Genomic DNA, 19,419 nt, shown 5'->3' with positions numbered 1-19,419 from the left:
ACTCTTAAATATAGAGAACAGAGGGTTGCTGGAGGGGTTGTGGGAGGGAGGATGGGCTAAATGGGTAAGGGGCACCAAAGAATCTACTCCTGAAATCATTGTTGCACTATATGCTAACTAACTTGAATGTAAATTAAAAAATAAATTAAGCAACAATTTTTAAAAAATAGTAAAAATAAAAATGAAAACAACTCTCTGCCTTCCTGCAGGTGGAGGTGGCCAAAGGGCACCATCAGTTGCTGCCAGACACCCTGTGCTTTTATGCATACTTTTATTTATCTACATTACATGATGGTTGGGGGAAAGGAGTGGTTTCATTTTGTTTTAGAACTCCCCACCTTCACCTTGGGTTAACCAAAGACACCTCGGATATAATAAAACGAGCACTGGAATTCATAAAACTGTACATGTGGGATGCGATGTACCAAAGCTAGAGAGATGGATTAATATACAAATCACAGAAGATGTGAAAAGTGAGGAACAAAGAGAAATAGTTGAAGAGCGTCCTTGGAGAGAAGAAAATTTAGGTGGAAAAAAAAGACAGAAACAAAAGCAGTTAGTTTTTTTTTAATGGAAGGAAAAAAGGAAGGAAGGATGGAAGGAAGGAAGGAAGGAAGGAAGGAAGGAAGGAAGGAAGGAAGGAAGGAAGGAAGAAGGGGGAAGGAAGGAAGGAAGAAGGGGGAAGGAAGGAAGGAAGGAAGGAAGGAAGGAAGGAAGGAAGGAAGGAAGGAAGGAAGGAAGGAAGGAAGGAAGGAAGGAAGGAAGGAAGGAAGGAAGGAAGGAAGGAAGGAAGAAGGAAGGAAGGAAGGAAAGAAGGAAGGAGGGAGGGAAGGAAGGAAGGAAGGAAGGAAGGAAGGAAGGAAGGAAGGAAGGAGGGAGGAAGGGGGAAGGAAGGAAGGAAGAAGGAAGGAGGGAAGGAAGGAAAGGAAAGGAAGAAGGAAGAGAGGGAGGAAGGAAGGAGGGAGGAAGGAACGGAGAGAGAGAGAGAGGCAGGGAGGGAGGGAAATGAGTGGGTAGGTAAATAGGGAATAGAGCAAGGCAGAAGGAAAATAAATGTTCTCTGAGTAAAAATATCCTCATCCACATGAAAACAAGGGTATTTTCTGCATTTCATTCAACCTCTTTGTTGGTTGTTGTTTGGTTTTAAAAAGCAGCAGGGAATGTCAAACAGCTGTTTTTACAGCTTCTGTCACTTTGTCGAAGCCAGCCTATGCAGTCTGACGGCCGGAAACACCCAGACAGCAGCAGACAGCAGCGCGGGTGGCGGGTGGCGAGGCGCTCTGTGAGCAGATGGGCCAGGTCTGCAGGCGGCGTGGCAAGAGACGGTGCCTGGCCCCCGCTGCGCTCCTCAGAGCCGGGACCAGGACCCCTGGGAATGCTGCTGGAGAGAGATAAGCAAACACTGGCGGCAGTATTTCTCTTTCCTGATTGAAAAAAAAAAAAAAAAAAAAAAAAACACCTAAGGATAATCTTCCCCCAGTGGAGACAGCACAAAAGCATAAAACTGCGAGTCAGGTAATATGGACTTAGGGCCCAACTCTACCATTTCTGAGCTGTATGATCTTAGGCTGGTTCTATCACCTCGGAGAGTCTCAGTTTTCCCCATTGATAAAATGGGGATAATACTTCACAGGGTTCTCATGAGGATTAAATAAGGTAATCACATGGCATAAAGCCTAGAATATAGTAGGCAGTCAATGAGCATGTTAAAACCCCACATTTGGTTCAAAAGAAAGAGAGAGAGAAATAGAGAGAGAGATGATATGGATACAGAGACAGATCAATAGAGAGAAAGATGGTAAAGACACAGAGAGAGACTAGGGTCCAAGAAAGTCCTCCAAAGGAATGTTTGTTTCTTTTTTTTTTTTTTTTTTTTAGTGCTTATTTATTTTTGAGAGAGAGACAGAGAGAGAGCACGAGCAGGGGAGAGGCAGAGAGAGAGGGGGACAGAGGGTCCGACGTGGGCTCTGCTCTGACAGCAGAGAGCGCAATGTGGGGCTCAAACTTATGAACCACGAGATTATGACCCGATCTAAGGTCAGATGCTTAACCGACTGAGCCATCCAGGTGCCCCAGGAATGTTTGGTTTCTGATAAATGTGGGAAGGGACTTCTCACACTCCCTCCTCTCCTCCCACTGTCTGCCAATATCGAGCCCATTTGGAAATCACAGATGTGGATTCTCCTGTCTACCTCCCCTCCCAAATAAACCCTCCAGCAGTATCAGGATTAACCCTGCCAAGTCGGATAGAGCTCTCCATCATGGCAGGGGACCCCCAGGATGGTGGCCTGCTCCCTCCTGAGAGTTGCTGTGCAACTTCATGGTGTGTCTGTTGGGGCACGAGTGGGCGGCAAGAGACAAAAGCACCAGATGATAAGGGAGGAGAACAGTGGGTCAAAGGTGAGGTCAAGGTGATAGTCAAAGGTCAGGAGTAGGGGTCATCTAAGCAGCCCTTCACAGGGCTCCTACCAGCTAGTCAGCAGCCTTGTCTCCATCATTCTCATCCCGGAAGATAATGAGTGTCCCCCGGGGGCTTGGCAGGTTACCCAGTTCTGCCCCCTTCACTGACACTGTGTCCGGTGGGCTGAAAGCACACACTTGGCCTGCTTCAGGGATGCCTTGGGAGCCTGCTCCCATCGCCACCTTCACTTGGGCCCATCCCTAACACAGAGCCAAGAGCAAGAGAGTTCAATGTTATAAATCGAGCTAACAAACTGTGAGATAGAAAACATACTCCACCCTTGACAAATGCACCGTCATAAGCCTGGAAGGTTTCCATTTAAATTCTCAATCTCCTTGGAGCTCTGCTCTGGCACACAGAGCTGTGGCGAGAGATGACTTCTAGCCCCCAGCCTGATCCCCACCTCTTCCCACCCTGGGTTCTGTCTCACTCTTCAGGGACCCTGCACACACACGTGTACTTCCAGCCCGCATGTCTAAGCTCTGTCCACACCCCCCAGTGACACAGGCCATCTTTAAAGCATGTGCTGGGATGGACGCCTACACAGACACTAGGACCAGCTTAGGGCCATTTGAGCAGGGAATTGCAAGTTCCTGGTTACCTGAATTATGAGGTAGAGAGGGGGTCACAGGCCTTGGATGGGCATATTCTCTTGGCCCCAAGGATTCCTTGCCCTTTGGGGAGGGTTATGGCTGGAAGAGGGCCAGAGTGGGACCCTCTGAAGTGCAGGGTCTAGAGCAGAGGCCCATCTTGCTCAAAGCATCCTGTACCTTCATCAGCATCATGACGCATACCAAACAGTGGGCCCATTCCCCCCAAAAGCAATGTAGAGAACATCTCCCTTGGGTTTGCTCCCCGCCTGGGCTCTCACCGCAGCCTCCCAGCCATGCTCCTGCCAGCTCCAGCCAGACTCTCTGAGTCCAAAGCTCCTTTGGGGAGAGACTGCAGGGGTGGAGAAAGGGAGAGCCAGGCTGGAGACTGAGGCAGCTGGAGCAGAGCTAGGACTCCTGGGGCAGGTCCCATTGTTAAGCAGGCCCCCCACCAGATTTAATGGAGCGTTTCTGCTGTGCTTTTCACAGTGTTGTGGCTCTTAATAGGCTCCCCCAGCAAGCCGCCCTGGGCCCACGCTGTCTCTGAGCAGCTGCTGTGCTGAGCGAGGGAGCGGGCAGCTCTCGTTTGCAGACCACGTGCCTGTCGCCTTCTCAGGAAGCCATCACAGCACATCCTGGAACAGGCTCCCAAGGAGGCATCACAGTTTAGTGCAATTCGTCAACTTCACAGCTGCTGCTTGGGAGGGTGCGGGTCTGGGAAAGCAAGCACCAAGCCGCTCAGGGCTCAGGAATGGGGAGCATTCCCAGGCCCCAGCGAGAGTGGGCAAGGCTCTAGCAAGACTCAGACTTCACCTCCAGCCTGTCAAAGGCCAGGGGCTTCCCCAGAGGTGGTCGGCCTCGGCCCTCTCCTGACCCCGATGACACTGGGAGCCTGGAAAGTTGGGGAGAGAGCGGATTTGGGGCTGCCTGCATCATCCACTGGGTGTACGATCTACGGCAAGTTACATCACACCTCTAAGCCTCTGTTTATCTATCTGTAAAATGGAAGTGTAAGTTATTCTTACTCCCAGTCCTGATAGTCAACTCCGGCTGTGCCAGTTAGTAAAATATTGAAATACTTAGTAAAGAGGAGTAGTTCTCAAAGGGTGGTTTCTATACCAGCAGCATCAGCATTGCCTGGGCACTTGTTAGAATGCAGGTTCCTGGGCTCCACCACAGACCTACTGAATCAGGAACTCCAGAGATGGGGACTGGTAATCTGTTTTAACAAGCCTTCCAGGTGAGGGGCACCTGGGCGGCTCAGTCGGTTAAACGTCCGACTCTTGGTTTGACTCAGGTCATGATCTCATGATTCATGAGTTCCAGCCCCACATCTGGCTCTACGCTGTTGTGCAGAGCCTGCGTGGGACTCTCTCTTTCTCTCTCTCTCTGCCCCTCCCCCACTCCTCTCTTCCTCTCTCTTTCTCTCTCTCTCTCTCTCTGAGAATAAATAAACTTACCAAATAATAATAATAATAATAATAATAATGACTTCCAGGTGATTCTAAGGCAGACTAAAGTTTGAGAGCCCCTGATCAAGCCTCCCCCACCTCTGTCCCAACTTTCTTCCCACCATGATCTTCACCCCTTCCCAGGACTGCCCAGACCTCTGCCCAGTCCGGCAACCACAGGGTCAGCACTTAGCACACTCCAGCTTCTTCCATTCTGTTTGGGCAATGCCCATGTCATATTAGTTTTTGAATATTTTTCATAACGGCCCTACCAAAAGGTTGTTGTAAAGACTGGGTAAGCGATATCTGTACAGCACTTAGCAGAGCACCTGCCGTGCAGAAAGCACTCGACTGCCAGACGACACCCTGATGTTATTCTGAGGACCCTCTGTTAGTCTTTGCAACCTTAGTACTCAGCTCTGTCCTGAGCCAACTCCCTTTTCATGTCTTTCTTCTCTCCCTCTGCAGTGAAGAAGCAGCCCACTGCTGACTCCCAGGGGTCACCAGCACTCCCCCTGGTCCCAACCCACCTGGGATCAGTACAGAACCTCTGCTTGCCAACCCATGTGCCCCATTCCTAAGGAAAGTATGCAGCCTTGAAAAGCCTCTCCCCTAACTCCCAGCAACCACTGATCTTTTCACTGTCTCCATAGCTTTGCCTTTTCCAGAATGTCATATAGTTGGAATCATACAGTACGCAGCCTTTTCAGATTGGCTTCTTTCACTTAGTAATGTGCATTTCAGTTTCCTCCGTGTCCTCTCACAGCTCGATAGCTCATTTCTTTTCAGCCATGAATAACATTCCTTTGTCTGGATGTGCCGCAGTTTTTGTGTCCATTCACCTACTGAAAGACATCTTGGCTGCGAGTTTTTGGCAATTGTTAATAGAGCTGCTATAAACATCCACGTGCAGATTTTTGTACGGACATGAGTTTTCAATTTGGGGGGGCACAGACCAAGGAGCACGATTGCTGGATTGCATGGTAAGAGTATGTTTAGTTTTGTAAGTTCTTTCAAACTATCTTCTGAAGTGGCTGCAGCATTTTGCATTCCCACCAGCAATGAGTGAGAGGTCCCACTGCGCCCCACGCTCACCAACACTTGGTGTTGTCAGTGTTCCCGAGCTGACCCTTCTACCAGGTGCGTAGTTGTATCTCATTGTGGTTTTAATTTGCATTTCCCTGATGACAGGAGATGTGGAGCATCTTTCATAAGCTTATTTGTTTCCTATATCTTTCAGGGAGTGTCCAGGTCTTTTACCTGTTTCTTAATCAGGTTTTTCATTTTCTGATTGTTGAGTTTTAAGAGTTCTTTGTGTATTTTATTATTTTTTATTTTTTTTAATGTTTTATTTGTTTTTGAGACAGAGAAAGACAGAACATGAGTGGGAGGAGGGGCAGAGAGAGAGGGAGACACAGAATCCAAAGCAGGCTCCAGGCTCTGAGCTGTCGGCACAGAGTCAAACGCGGGGCTTGCACTCACAAACTGTGAGATCATGACCTGAGCCGAAGCTGAACGCTTAACCAACTAAGCCACCCAGGCGCCCCTAGAGTTCTTTGTATATTTTAAATAGCAGTCCTGGGGCGCCTGGGTGGCTCAGTCGGTTAAGCGGCCGACTTCGGCTCAGGTCATGATCTCGCGGTCTGTGAGTTCAAGCCCTGCGTCGGGCTCTGTGCTGACAGCTCAGAGCCTGGCGCCTGTTTCAGATTCTGTGCCTCCCTCTCTCTGACCCTCCCCCGTTCATGCTCTGTCTCTCTCTGTCTCAAAAATAAATAAACGTTAAAAAAAAAAATTTAAATAGCAGTCCTTATCAAGTCTGTCTTTGGCAAATATTTTTCCACCAGTCTGTGGCTTGTTTTCTCATTCTCTTGATGTCAGTTTATGGTTTTTTGGTTCTGTTTTGTTTCAGTAACAAAGAGACAAAGTGTAAAATTAGTAAACATTTAGGGAAAGGTGAGTGTTACAAGATCTCTCAAACACCCCACAGTGAAAGTTCTCCTGAGGCCCAGGAATACAGGCCAGATGGCTCTAACATGTCCCGTGGCTCCTGTCCCTTATGTCCATTCATCTCCAATGACAAAGCTCTGTCCTTAGATAAGGAACTCCCCAGCCAATCTTCCCCAGAAGAATTTTCGGCTTCAATGGACAGATAATCAGTGCTTCTTAACCCCTTTAAATGCCACTGACCTCGTTGAGAATCTGACCAAGGCTCCAGGCCTCTCCCCAGGAAAGTGCACAAACACAGAAGCACACACACAACATGCCAGCTCACGGGTTCACAGACCTCTGAAGCCCACACAATGCTCAGTGGCCTCATATTAAGAGGTTCTGCTGGCAAGGGAGAACAGAAAGACCTGAGATGTTAAGAATAGTCAAGATGTCAGGGCACCAAGGAGCAAAGTAAAGTCATTTTTGTTTTCAAGCAAACCCCAAGCTCACAGTCCCAATCTTCAGAGCCCCCTAGGCTCTTTCCTTGCCAGTGTCTCGCTCTTTGGAGATCTGGCAAAGAACTGAAGAAATAATGGTGGCCATAGCTTGGAGAGGTCGTCTACCCCTGGTCACACTGACCTCATGTAACTCTGACCCAAAGCAAATGAGCTGCTTACCCCCCTGCCACCTCTGGTGGCAGTCCTACTCTAGCTGCAGCGACACCGCCCCCATGGTGGTGTCTCCCCTCCACCCCACAAGGCCTTCTAGCTGCTCAGCTTGTGGTCCAGCTGCGTGGGGTCTTTGTGGCTTACGGAGGAGGAGGGCTGGGAGCAGGGTGAGGCCAGTGAGGCATTGAGGGTACAAAGTTTAAGAGACTACTCACCCTTAGGACCCTGCAGAGAAGTTCATACGAAGACATCTGGCCACCAGCCCTTCCTGTCTATGGAAACAGGTGGCTGTCAGGAGAATGGAAAGACTTACGGCCCAGCTATAATGAGTTGGTTCGCTCCCTGGCATTTCACCAGCTTCAGGCCCACTATTGGTGACCTTTGAGAGGAAGGGAGGGAGGGTCAGCTCCCCCAAGGAAGAGAGAGCAAGGACCCTTCTTAACAGACACGGGAGGGTCCCAGAACTGCAAGGAAAAGGTCTTTCTCTGAGCCCCTGCCTGGGACCAGTGAATGTGCAGTCTTACCTGCAGTGGAGAAATGGAGGGACCGTGCCTTTGTGGGAGCTAAGGGTGGGCACTAGGTTCTGCCCCTCACCTTCCCTGGGAGAGTTTCTCTCACCTTCCCTGGGAGAGTTTCTCCCAGCACCATTCGCCCACATGCAGCCTCCATGAGCTCACCCAAACCCTTGTGAAGCATTCACACATATTTGTCTCTAGAAATAGATCACACTGCCCTGCAAACCCAAGTTCTTCCCCTGACTCTTCCCCTGCTTCCCCCTCCCCCAGTCTGTCAGCTGCCTAAGGCTTCCCCAGGCTGCCTGGGACTAGGAAATGCCAGCCTATTGCTGGGGAGGTGGGGGGCACCCACCTCACCTTCTTCCCTCTGGCTGTAGTAGCTGAGGAGAGGAGTGAGGTGTTGAAGACAGTAACTGAGAATGGCAGGAGGTGGGGACCATCAACAGCTACTCTGAGGTGTGAAGCTGGTGAACTCCTGCAAGGTCAATAGGATGTGCAATTCGTCCTTAACCTCCTTTCAGAAGTGGGAGTCTTCACCCGCCGGATCCCCCCAGTCCAGGCAATCCAGAAGGCAGCAAGCCCTCAACACAGGGTGAGGCTCCCCCTTCCCACACCACACACCCCTTGGTGCTCCTCACCATCACCCCATCACCCAGACTTCATCCCACCTGCCTGGCTCCACTACTGTGTCAGACCTGGAAAAGCGGAGGCCACTGGAGGAGGTAGGAGATACACACACAGAGGACATGCTAGAAGTTGAAGGTTTTCCCTAGCCCTCACTACTCAGGGAATATGGTTTCCAGGGTTAGGAGGATAAAGGCAATGAGCCTATAAAAGAGTTGTCCTAGAGAGAATGGTGAGACTATAAATTGAAAGGAACAGCTTTGAATCCAAATGACAGCCCTGCCTTAGTTTAAAGCTAGGTTCTCTTTTCTGCTTATTATGGATCTTTGATAAGAAATACAATTGCTGAGAAGTCTGTTTTGCTTGCTGTTTGCTATGAGCATTGTGAGGCCTTTCCTGAATGTAACCCGCTGTGTAGTACAATGGGTTGTAAAACTTCCTAAATGTAGTCTGATATGTAATGGAATGAGTGATTGTACATAAACTAACCGGCATTTCTCGCTTCTGTAAACCTGCTTGCTCAACACATTCCTCCCCTTCCCCCTTCCCCCTTCCCGAACCTTTTTCCTCCCGCCACAAGTAAGGGACAAAGCCTTCCCGCCAAAGGACAGACAAAGGACGCCCAATCAGAAAACAACAAATGTCCTTACTTTAAAATCAACTAATCAGGCCCCTCATAACTTGAAACCTCCCCTGTGCTATTTGTCTCTGTCTATAAAAACGCTGTACCAACCCTGATCGTGGCCTCTTGCGTCACCGGCGACGAGTGTGCAGAGAACCAGGTTTGAACCTGCAATAAACAACCCTTGCCGCTTGGCTTTGACTTACGACTCTGGAGGTCTTTTGTGGGAGGTTTAGGGACTTCAGGCATTACAAAATGATGTGGCGTCTTCATAACAAGAATCACGTGTCGTGCCACTGAAGGCTTCTGGAAAACAGAACAGAAGTCTGGAAAGTCAGCCATGTGGCTTCACGACACAACGCCACTCCCACCTCGCTCTGAAACACCACACAAGACGTTTTTCCTTCCTGGGCCTCAGGCTCATGGCGTAAATATGTATTGAGCATCTTCATTATGCCAGGCACTGGGATAAGTATTGGAGATCCAACGAATGACAGCATTTATTACATGCTTTTTATGTATGGGTGCTATTTTAAGCACTTTGCATATACTATCTCATTTAATTCTCACACTGAACTATGAGGTAGGCACTGTTATTATCCTCATCTTACAGATGAGGACACTGAGGTACAGAGAAATTAAACAACTTGCTCATGGTCACTAGAGTAACCGAATTTGAACCCAGACAGTCTGATCCCAGACCATGCTCTTTTTTTTTTCTTTTAATCTGGATGGCTAGTTTTGTTTTGTTTTGTTTTGTTTTAATTTACATCCAAATTAGTTAGCATATAGTGCAACAATGATTTCAGGAGTAGATTCCTTAGTGCCTCTTACCCATTTAGCCCATCCCCCCTCCCACAACCCCTCCAGGAACCCTCAGTTTGTTCTCCATATTTATGAGTCTCTTATGTTTTGTCCCCCTCCCAGTCCCCATATTATTTTTGTTTCCCTTCCCTTATGTTCATCTGTTTTTTTCTCTTAAAGTCCTCATATGAGTGAAGTCATATGATATTTGTCTTTCTCTGACTGACTGATTTTGCTTAGCATAATACCCTCCAGTTCCATCCACGTAGTTGCAAATGGCAAGACTTCGTTCTTTTTGATTGCTGAGTAATACTCCATTGTATATATATACCACATCTTCTTTATCCATTCATCCATCGATGGACATTTGGGCTCTTTCCATACTTTGGCTATTGTCGATAGTGCTGCTATAAACACGGGGGTGCATGTGTCCCTTCGAAACAGCACACCCGTATCCCGTGGATAAATGGCTAGTAGTGCAATTGCTGGGTCATAGGGTAGTTCTATTTTTAGTTTTTTGAGGAACCTCTGTACTGTTTCCCAGAGTAGCTGCACCAGCTTGCCTTCCCACCAGACCATGCTCTTATAACTACTACTGTATACTCCCTCTCGAGATAAATCAGATACATCCCCTGCTTCATGAACCTCACAGTCTAATGTGAAATATGGCCCATGGGAAAATCTGGTCCACTGCCTGTTTTTAGAAATAAAGTTTTTTTGGAACACAACCACGTTCATTTGTTTGCCTGTTATGTCTGCTTTCACACTGCAATGGCACTCCAGGGGCAGAAATGAGTGGCTGTCTCACAAAACTTAAAATAGTTGCTATACAGTCCTTTACAGAAAAAGTCTGCCAACTCCTGGTCTAATGAAATAGAACTTTCTTGCCTTTCCTTGGGACATGAGAAGGACACACAGAGGTAATAGTAGGGAAAATACTTTGAGCTCTTCAGTCTAAGATATGACCAACGCACATTGGTATATCAGAGTATATCCAGCCTGTCATCCAGCTACTACTCCATCTCCAGAACAATCAGCCAGAATGATGTGGGAGCAGTCTGCTCCCAGTTGTCCCACTGCCACTCGATGTCCTGGGCCCAGAGGATACAGGTGGGGCACCAAGTGGCAAGAGTCATAGCTAGTTACAGTTAGAAGATCCGCATAAAAGGAAGGAAGAGACACATTCTCCGGGGCCCAGACAACGCAGGCAGCATGGGAGATGTCTCCGCCTCCACCCAGAGGGGTTGCTTACTGATCCATCTAATCATTCTATATTTATTAAGCACCCACTATATACCAGGCCCCAGGATGGGTGCTGTGCTCATAGGGAGTCCCACTATGGATACGGGTCAGACAAAATCACACACTGGACAAGGATTAGACAAAAACCACCATACTGTCCCTTCTAATTCTAGGATGCTTTACTTCCATATTCTCCACTGCAAGGAAGGCCTCCATACTTGGGTCTTCAGTGGTGCACAGGAGAGGATCAAATCTGAAGAAAGCTACTCCGCTAATTTTCTTCCTTCCAGTTTTTTTCTTAATTGTACCCCATTCTATTGTAGAGTAGCTTGCTCAGCAAATAGCAATAAATATGGAAATACATGCATACATACATATATATGTATATATATATATATATATATATATATATATATAATACCCCAAGTTCTTTTATTTAGCCTTGATTAAATGGCACCTAATGAATAAATCATTAAATAAAGAAGTTATTGATACAAGTGCTCTGTGGATGCAAACCCGGGGTTAGCATGGGCCTGTGCTTACATGAAAAAGGTTAGAAAATGTTTACATATCAGACAACAAAATTTAGGTTAAATCCATACTTTTCTGTATCTTGTCACTAGAAAGTTGAGTTTCCATCTCAGTCTCTTTATGGAAAAAGACGAAGAGCGTTTTCTATAACATGGAATGGTTTGAGTCCTAAGGACAGTCGATGCATCATCATGAGCCCGTTAAAGTTTGCTGAAGGAGACAACATGTGTTGCAACATTTGCTGTAGAAAATTGCTCACTTAAAGTCGCTAAGCCGTGTTTATCAAAGGAGGTTGACTTTCCTCGCCAGCCTCGCTATAATTAATCCACCGACTATGACCTCACTGGTCTTGTTATAATTCAGCCAGTGAAAAAGACTCGGCAGAGCTGCTCAAAATTAGGAACAGGACTAAAGGCATTACATTCTGCAAAAAGAAGAAAAAAAGGGGGGGGTGGTATTTTGAAAGTGAAATAAACAAGTGGTTCTAACAGATTAACTTCAAAACAGCATGCAGAATCTGAATTTTCCACAACAGGTGAATTCTCGTGTAAGTAGGCTTAATGAGACTCTGCCTGAAGATTTTTTCCCTCTCTAATGCCAGCACATGAGCACCTCTTCAGGTCACCACCTGAGGCTCAGCCACTGCTCAGTCCTACTTCCCTCCGAGTCTGAAGCAAATAGAGAGAGTGCATCTTCTCCACCAGCCACTAGTCAGAGCCCCCCACGCCCCCTACCTTCCCTGCAGCTCAGCTTCATGGGAAGAAGCTAGGAAGGCTGGCAGGGAGGCTGCTGCCTGGGGAGCTCAGGAGGACTCCAGCTGTGCTCCCTCCCCAGCCCAGAGCCTCCCCGAGCCAGAGACCTGCCACTGGAGAAGCAATTTGCTTTTTAATGCATCTTCTCCTCCCAATCAGGATCAGAGAAGTGATGCTGTTGACGAGAGCTTTTGGGGTTAGACACAAACACTGACGGAATGACAGTTGGAAAAAGACAGATATGATGTCATGCTCGTGTCTCTCGGGGGAGCTGGCTAGATGGCCGCAGCAGGGCTGGCTGAAAACCATGCGGTAGTATCCATTCCGGCCTCCCAGGTCAGGCATATCCAGACTGGAAGGGGTGGCTGTTCTCCTCGACACACCCTGCACACGTCCCAAGAAGCAGGTTCTAGGTTCTAGTAGAACATATGGCTTGTGCAGCCCCTGGAGGAGATTCACAGTGGGGCTATGTTTGGAATGATCAATTGCTCAACTGAAAATAGTTGAAACTGTTCTTAATTTCTGCGCTATGCTAAACTAAGAACCAGACAGGTACCAAAGAAGTATCGAATCCTCACAGACTCTCAGGCACTGAAGACATCCAAACACCGCCCCCCCCCCCCCCCGTCCCCAGGGCAGTCAACCACCCTCCCTCCCCACAGTGAGAATGGCCAACTCAAGACAAAAACCTCCAGGGAGGCAACGTCTACCTCATTCTCCTTGTCCTTCCCTTCCTTTCCATGTTGGGCCTTCTCAGCTTCTTCTTCCCTCCTTTTCTTCCTCTCCCCTCACCCCTTCTCCCCTTCCTTCGCCCCAACATCCACCCCTCCCCCTCCCCGTTTCCTTTTCCCCGGCAACCTCTACCTGTCAACTGACCCTGGCATCCTCTATCTGTTGGCCCGAGGCCTCACATGCTCACAGAAAAGAGTTTCTCACAAACTCAGAAGACGGACATGATAATGAGAAGGGCCAACACCATGAGGAATCCTAGGACAGAACTAGGGGCTCATTTTTCTCAGCCTGACCTGGAGGACAAGATTGTATTGTATCCTGTTGCGAAGGCTGCAAGGGGCAGTGTCAAGGACATAGTCTCTAAGTCAGAGAGACTGGGGTTCGAATGCTGGCTCTAATAATTTCTAGCTGTGTGATCCTCCCTGTGCCTCAGTTTCTTCATCTGTAAGAGTGGGAACATTAATACCTATCTCAAAACTGTTGTAAGGATTCAAAGAAGTAATGTAAAGTATGTGCCCCATGACAGGTGATCAATAAAGTGAGTCCCATCCCTTTTCCTTTCCTCTCCTTTATGTAAGTCAGGACTATGTCTCCCTGATTATTCATGACTTTCTTGCAAGATCAGTTCAGGAGACTGTCTGGACCCATCCATATTATATACTTCACTACACCCTCCCAGATTGTAGGACAAGTCAACATCTGCAAACTGTTCCATGTCTTCTATCAGGCGCCTGCTGGGCCAGGTCAGAAGACCATGGTTAAGAGTCAAGCAAGATCAGCCTCTGAGAGCAGCCATATATGAAGGGAACAGGGTTCTAGGTGGCTCATGTGGTCAACAAGGTTCCCAGGAGTCTGTTGACAATGGATTCAATTTCACCTCCCTTTTTTAGCCCTGGAGTGTTCAGCCCTCAAGCAGCTGATGCCGAGACAGCTGGTTCACATCATGTCCCCCTGTGTTGGCTACTTCCTCCCAGAGCCTGTTTAGAGATGGGCCGGCTCCTCTGAGCATGGTAGTCAATCAGGACTCCCCTTCCTGCACGGAATTCCGCCCCTGATACCAGGCATGCACACCTCCATGCAGTCAGACCACTGGATATTTTCTAAGGGTCTCCCCCTGGGCCCCTCTCCATCCTCAAGAAGAGGCAGGGCTATATAAAGTCTGGGGGGAAATACATAGCTGTGCATTCAAAGGGTTTTCTACAATAAAAGCCATGATAATAGCCAGTAACATTAGTATAACACTTCGAAGTTTCTGCAGAACTTTTATCCATTTACACCCTGTCAAAAAGCACGCTAACTGCTATAATGAATGATCCAAAATTTCAGTGGCTTTAACATCATAAAAGTATTTCTTGTTCTCATTACAGTTGCATGCAGGGGCAGAAAGGAGGGGAAACTCCATCTTGCATAGACACTGGGGAACCAGCCTCCTTTCATTTTATGGCACTGTCATCCCCTACAGCCTCCAAGTCCTCCAGTTCTAGAGCTGAGACAAGGAAAGAGAGAGTATGCGAGATCCTGTAGGAGGTTTCTATGGGCCCAGTCTGCACGTGGGCAAGGTTCCACCCTCACTCAGGGCCAGATCTCAGTCAACATGGTCCATATACTTCAGGGGAGGAAAGGAGACAGGACTTGGTAAACAGCACACCGTCTTTGCTATAAAACCATGAGACAGGTAGTGTTTTTCCGCACAGCAGACACTAAGGCTCAGAATGGTTGACATGACCAATACCATGGTCAATAAATGGACAGAGCAGGATCCGAACTCAAGTCTACCAGCTCCAGTCCATCCTTCATCTCCCTCCTGTGGATACATGTTGCTGAGCAAGCTCCAGAGTCTTAAGTGTAACCCAGGTGCCGCCCATGCCACCTCCTTTTCTCCTTACCTCCAGGTATTTGAAAGCCAGAGAGATATTACTACATGACTCCTTCCCACTAACTCCCAACCAACCCCTTCTCCTTCCACACCACCAGCGTCAGATCAAGCCCTCATCTTTGAGCCCTTTCAAACTCAGCCGGGACAATGAAGGCATTTAATAAGCACGTTTACATTTTTGGCCCTGACTCAGGAAACATGGCCCTTGACTTGAAAGAGCTCACAGCCTAATGAGAAAGACAGGAATGCAGGAAACCACTGTAACCAGACTTGATCAGACAACAGCAGAGGTCTCTACAAAGTGCTACAGGAACACAGAGGAGCGAGAGATTGATTTTCTCAGGCTCTCAGAGCCAGTCACAGAGAGCAAGCAATGTTCGTGCTGAGCCATGAGTCAGGAATATCTTAGCAGACAAGGCGGATGAGGCACCGAGGTCAGAAAGGAGCACGTGCACAGACATGAACAGGGAAATGAGATGTTTGGGCAAGTCCCCCATAGAAGAGAGGGAGAATTCCATAAGGGATTCTCGGAGATCTGGGATCTCAGATTCTGGGGCCCAGTAAGGTATTCTGTTGCAGAAGATCTCCCCACACCCTCTGACCAAAGGGCAGGGATCCCATGTCCTCAAGACTGTTACTTACCTAGAGTGCAACGAGACATTGCTTACACAACACTTTGCTATTCAGAGGCCATTAAACATTATCTCACCACACTCATCGTTTTGCCAATGAGGAAAGCAAATCTCTGAAAAAGTTCAGCCTCTCCGCTGTTAAGCAGCAGGACTAAAATGCAAGCCCAGATCCTGTGCTCTAAACCCAGGTATTTCTACCTGTGTCAGTAGATGGGGAGGGGTGCCCTGGGAAGGGGTGCTGCAGGGCCCTTCCAGTGTCTCTATCAGAGTCTTTTCTAAAATGAATGGAAGTGGAGGGGCGCCTGGGTGGCTCAGTCAGTTAAGCGTCCAACTTCAGCTCAGGTCATGACCTCGCGGTTCATGAGTTCAAGCCCTTCCTCTGGCCCCACGCTGCCAGTGCGGAGCCTGTTTGGGATTGTCGTTCTCTCCTCTCTCTCTCTGCCCCTCCCTTACTCGTGCTTTCTCTCTTTCAAAATAAGTAAATAAACTTCTTGTAAACTTCTTTTTTTTTTTTTTTTTTTTTTTGAGAGACAGAGGGCAAGCAGGGGAGAGTCAGAGAGAGAGGAAGACACAGAATCCTAACCAAGCTCCAGGCTCTGAGCTGTCAGCACAGAGCCTGATGTGGGGTTGGAACCCACGAACACGAGATCATGACCTGAGCCGAAGTCGGACACTCAACCGATTGAGTCATCCAGGGGCCCCAATAAATAAACTTAAAAATAAATAGATAATAGGGGCGCCTGGGTGGCGCAGTCGGTTAAGCGTCCGACTTCAGCCAGGTCACGATCTCGCGGTCCGTGAGTTCGAGCCCCGCGTCGGGCTCTGGGCTGATGGCTCGGAGCCTGGAGCCTGTTTCCGATTCTGTGTCTCCCTCTCTCTCTGCCCCTCCCCCGTTCATGCTCTGTCTCTCTCTGTCCCAAAAATAAATAAAAAACGTTGAAAAAAAAAAATTTTTTTAAAAAAAAATAAATAGATAATAAATAAATAAATAAATAAATAAATAAATAAATAAATGGAAATGGATAACAACACCAATTCTTTTTCCTTCCCATCCTCACACATGGAGCTGAGAGCTAATTTTGAGAATCCATTCCTAGCAGATCCTACTTCAGCACCCCAACCTAAGGAATAAAGAGATTTCCCCTGACTCTGGGGAGTCCCTATCATCCCTGCCCCCAAGTCATCTCTAGTTTCTCCCAGGAAGTCACTAGAAGACAGAACAAACAGTAGAATCAGGGACAGATAATGCCAGATGCCAACACAGAAGAGAACACCGTCTCTTTGGGCTCTGTGACCTTCACAAACCCACTGGGGACTTACACAGAAAAACATGAGGGCAGCAAGCACCTTGTCTGCAATGTCACTCTGCCTTCACCTCCCCTCCGTCCCCCATGCCCAGGGCCCTTCATTTCTCTTTCTCCTCGTTCTTTCCCTCAGCCCAGAATTGGATCGAGAGAGCAAAGACTGATGTTTTCAGTGAGGTTCTCTGCAGGGAGACGTGCCTGCTGGAGTTGACCAGAGTTCCTTCCTTCTCCTGTAGGAAGAATGCTGGCGAATGAGGGGGCCTGGTGCTCCTCCCAGGGGACATGAAGGCCAGCACCTCAGAAACTGCTAGTTCTAGCTTGGGGCAGAGATTCTTCAGAAATGACAGAAACCCAGGGCAGCGGCCGCTTTCCACCTGTTGTTCACTTAAAGAAGCAGCCATATTTTCCAAATCGGAAAGGGAGCTATAGTCTACTCAAGGGATTTTTTTCTGATTTATTACATTTGTTTATATGCAAAGCCCTATAAAGGTATGCAGATTAAGTCACATGAAGTTATGCATTTACTGAATTATATTTATTTAAAAGGATAATACATAAATATAGGACTATCCCTAAAATCCAGTGTGTAAGGCTGCCTTTGGTACAAGAGAACATAATTCCTTCTGTAATTGTTTCTCCCTACAATGAGTGGCAAAGGAGGAAACAAGAAAATGTGGTGTCCCAAAACTGAAAAGGATTTGGGGACAGGTCTCTTTAGATAGCACCTGGTAGAGGAAGGAATTTGGGGCCTCCTTAACTGTGTTGAAAATGCCCCCTGCTCTGTGCCTCCATTATTGCATTTATCACATTATATTGTAAAACATTTGTTTTCTGTAGATACCAGGGTCTCTTTGAGGCCAAAGACTGCACACTTCTCATCTTAAACACTCTGTGCTCAGTGCAATGCCTCATAGGAGCCCAATAAATACATGTCAGGTGATTCATCCATGAATTGGGACACTATAAGTTGTGCCCACCAGTAAACCAATACTGTCTACACTTGTTACAGTCTGTGTTCTTGAATTTACTTGTTTCCTTAATGTCAAAGTAAATTTCTTCAAAACAAAAACAAAAACAAAAACGTCTGTTGGTTGAACCACGGAGAGAAGGATTTGTCCATGCCTACATTAGTGAAAGCAAGATCAAGGTCCATTGTAAAGGGAGATGAAGACCTTGCATGAAGAAAATTGTCCAGCCTTAGGCAAAAATTCTTAAAGGAACCTGAGTTAAGAGTGTGCAGCCAAGCCCCAGGCCACAGAAATTCTGAGGGTCATTCAACACAAAGGAGTCAGGAAACCAGTCTGAGAGTGGAGCCACCCGCCAAAAAAGTAGACAGTTCATCCCAGAAGATCTAGCACGAACTTGCTGAGAATTTCCATCAAGAGTCCCTGGAACTTCAACACAGGGATCTTTTATAGGTGCAGCCAACCACACCGTGGCATCTGTCTCTCGGGGTGTCTTCTGGGCAACGCGGATAGAGCGAGAGTCCATTGCAGCTGCCTTTTCATGAACTGTAGGGACCCTCACACATTCTTTTTTGCTTGTGCCTCAAAGGACAACGCTTCACATGCCTGTCCCCTGCTAATCCCAAAGAGAGGGAGTTTGATGACCTTGTGGACATGAGCACTATCTACACAAATAAGGAAAAACAGCTGGCTCTGCTTAGTTAGTTAATACAATTCTGTTCCATTTATGGGAACAAACATCTCCCTCACCAGGGAGCTCAACAACAATAGATGTACCAAGCACTTTCCATACAGTAGACACAGTGGATACAGCCATGTATTAATTAGCTAGGCTACACTTCCGTAACAACCCCCAAAGTTCAGTGATTGAAAACACAGGAAGCTGGCTTCCTTCTCATGTGACAGCCCAGGGAGGATGTTCAGGTCTTCCGCCACCGTTCGGGGACCGAGGCGGCCAGCTTCCACAGCAGCCTCCAAGGTCCCTTTGGGCCTTGTCACCATTTGCAGAAAGTGGCAAAGTAGAAAGGAAGCAGCATGGAGGAGGCACTCTCCTCTCTGGGCCTGAAGGATACATTCCAGTGGGAAAGACCTGGTCTTTCCTAATTGCCACAAAGGCCGAAAGAAGCAGGGAGCTACCTTTCTAGACTTCCTCACCCCCAAACAGTTGGGCTAATCAAGCACAAGGGGCCATGGCAGTGGGAAGTACCCTTCTGGTGGAGACCCTCTCCGGGCTGGTTCCTGGGCTCCCCCTCCCCCTCACCGCAGTCCCCAACGGGCCTGCAAGGCGGGGTGTATCGCCCACCCCAAAGGCACTCCCTCACTCAGTCAACATATATTTATTGTTCTTATCATATACCAGGCATGGGGCTAGGTGCTGGGGACATAAGTCACACACAGCTGATGTCTCCACAGAACTGACATTCTTGTGTGCTGGAGATGCAAGACAAAAGCCAACCAATCCTTCAACACAATTTCCTAGAGCAGTAACAGTTTTAAAGGAAATAAAACAACCATCGTGGGAGTGAAAGTGTAGAGTCAGAGGGCTACTTCGGATGCAGAGGTCAGGGAAGCCCTCCCTGAGTCCTAAGAGGAGAGGGGACAGTCACACAGATGGCAGAGAAGGCTTGGGCCCAGCAGCAAGTCCCAAAGCCTAAAGCAGGAATGGACTGGGCAAGTCTGAGGACCAAAGGGAAGGCCAGCATGGACAGTGCCCCATGGGG

At 47.9% G+C, this 19,419-nt stretch overlaps 1 long non-coding RNA gene across 8 annotated transcripts in view; it reads right to left on the bottom strand.

Moving 5' to 3' along the window:
• Window positions 1–891: 891 nt before the first annotated feature.
• LOC131504182 (uncharacterized) overlaps window positions 892–19,419 on the bottom strand; it is a 45,711-nt gene continuing 27,183 nt past the window's right edge. For 3 of the 8 annotated variants that reach the window (XR_009257841.1, XR_009257843.1, XR_009257838.1), the window contains 4 exons: window positions 9,067–9,166; window positions 7,972–8,089; window positions 7,315–7,478; window positions 892–1,424 (listed from right to left, as the gene is read on the bottom strand). This is a non-coding gene — a long non-coding RNA (uncharacterized LOC131504182). Of the gene's footprint in view, window positions 1,425–7,314; window positions 7,479–7,966; window positions 8,090–9,066; window positions 9,167–19,419 lie in introns of all 8 variants that reach the window. The other 5 variants (XR_009257839.1, XR_009257844.1, XR_009257845.1 and 2 more) reach the window with 5 other exon arrangements.

The sequence above is a fragment of the Neofelis nebulosa genome, chromosome 2 (assembly GCF_028018385.1).
Source record: "Neofelis nebulosa isolate mNeoNeb1 chromosome 2, mNeoNeb1.pri, whole genome shotgun sequence".
Classification (NCBI taxonomy): Eukaryota; Metazoa; Chordata; class Mammalia; order Carnivora; family Felidae; genus Neofelis; species Neofelis nebulosa.
The sequence above is the reverse complement of the archived record's forward strand: the minus strand, read 5'-3'. Positions and strand labels throughout refer to the sequence as shown.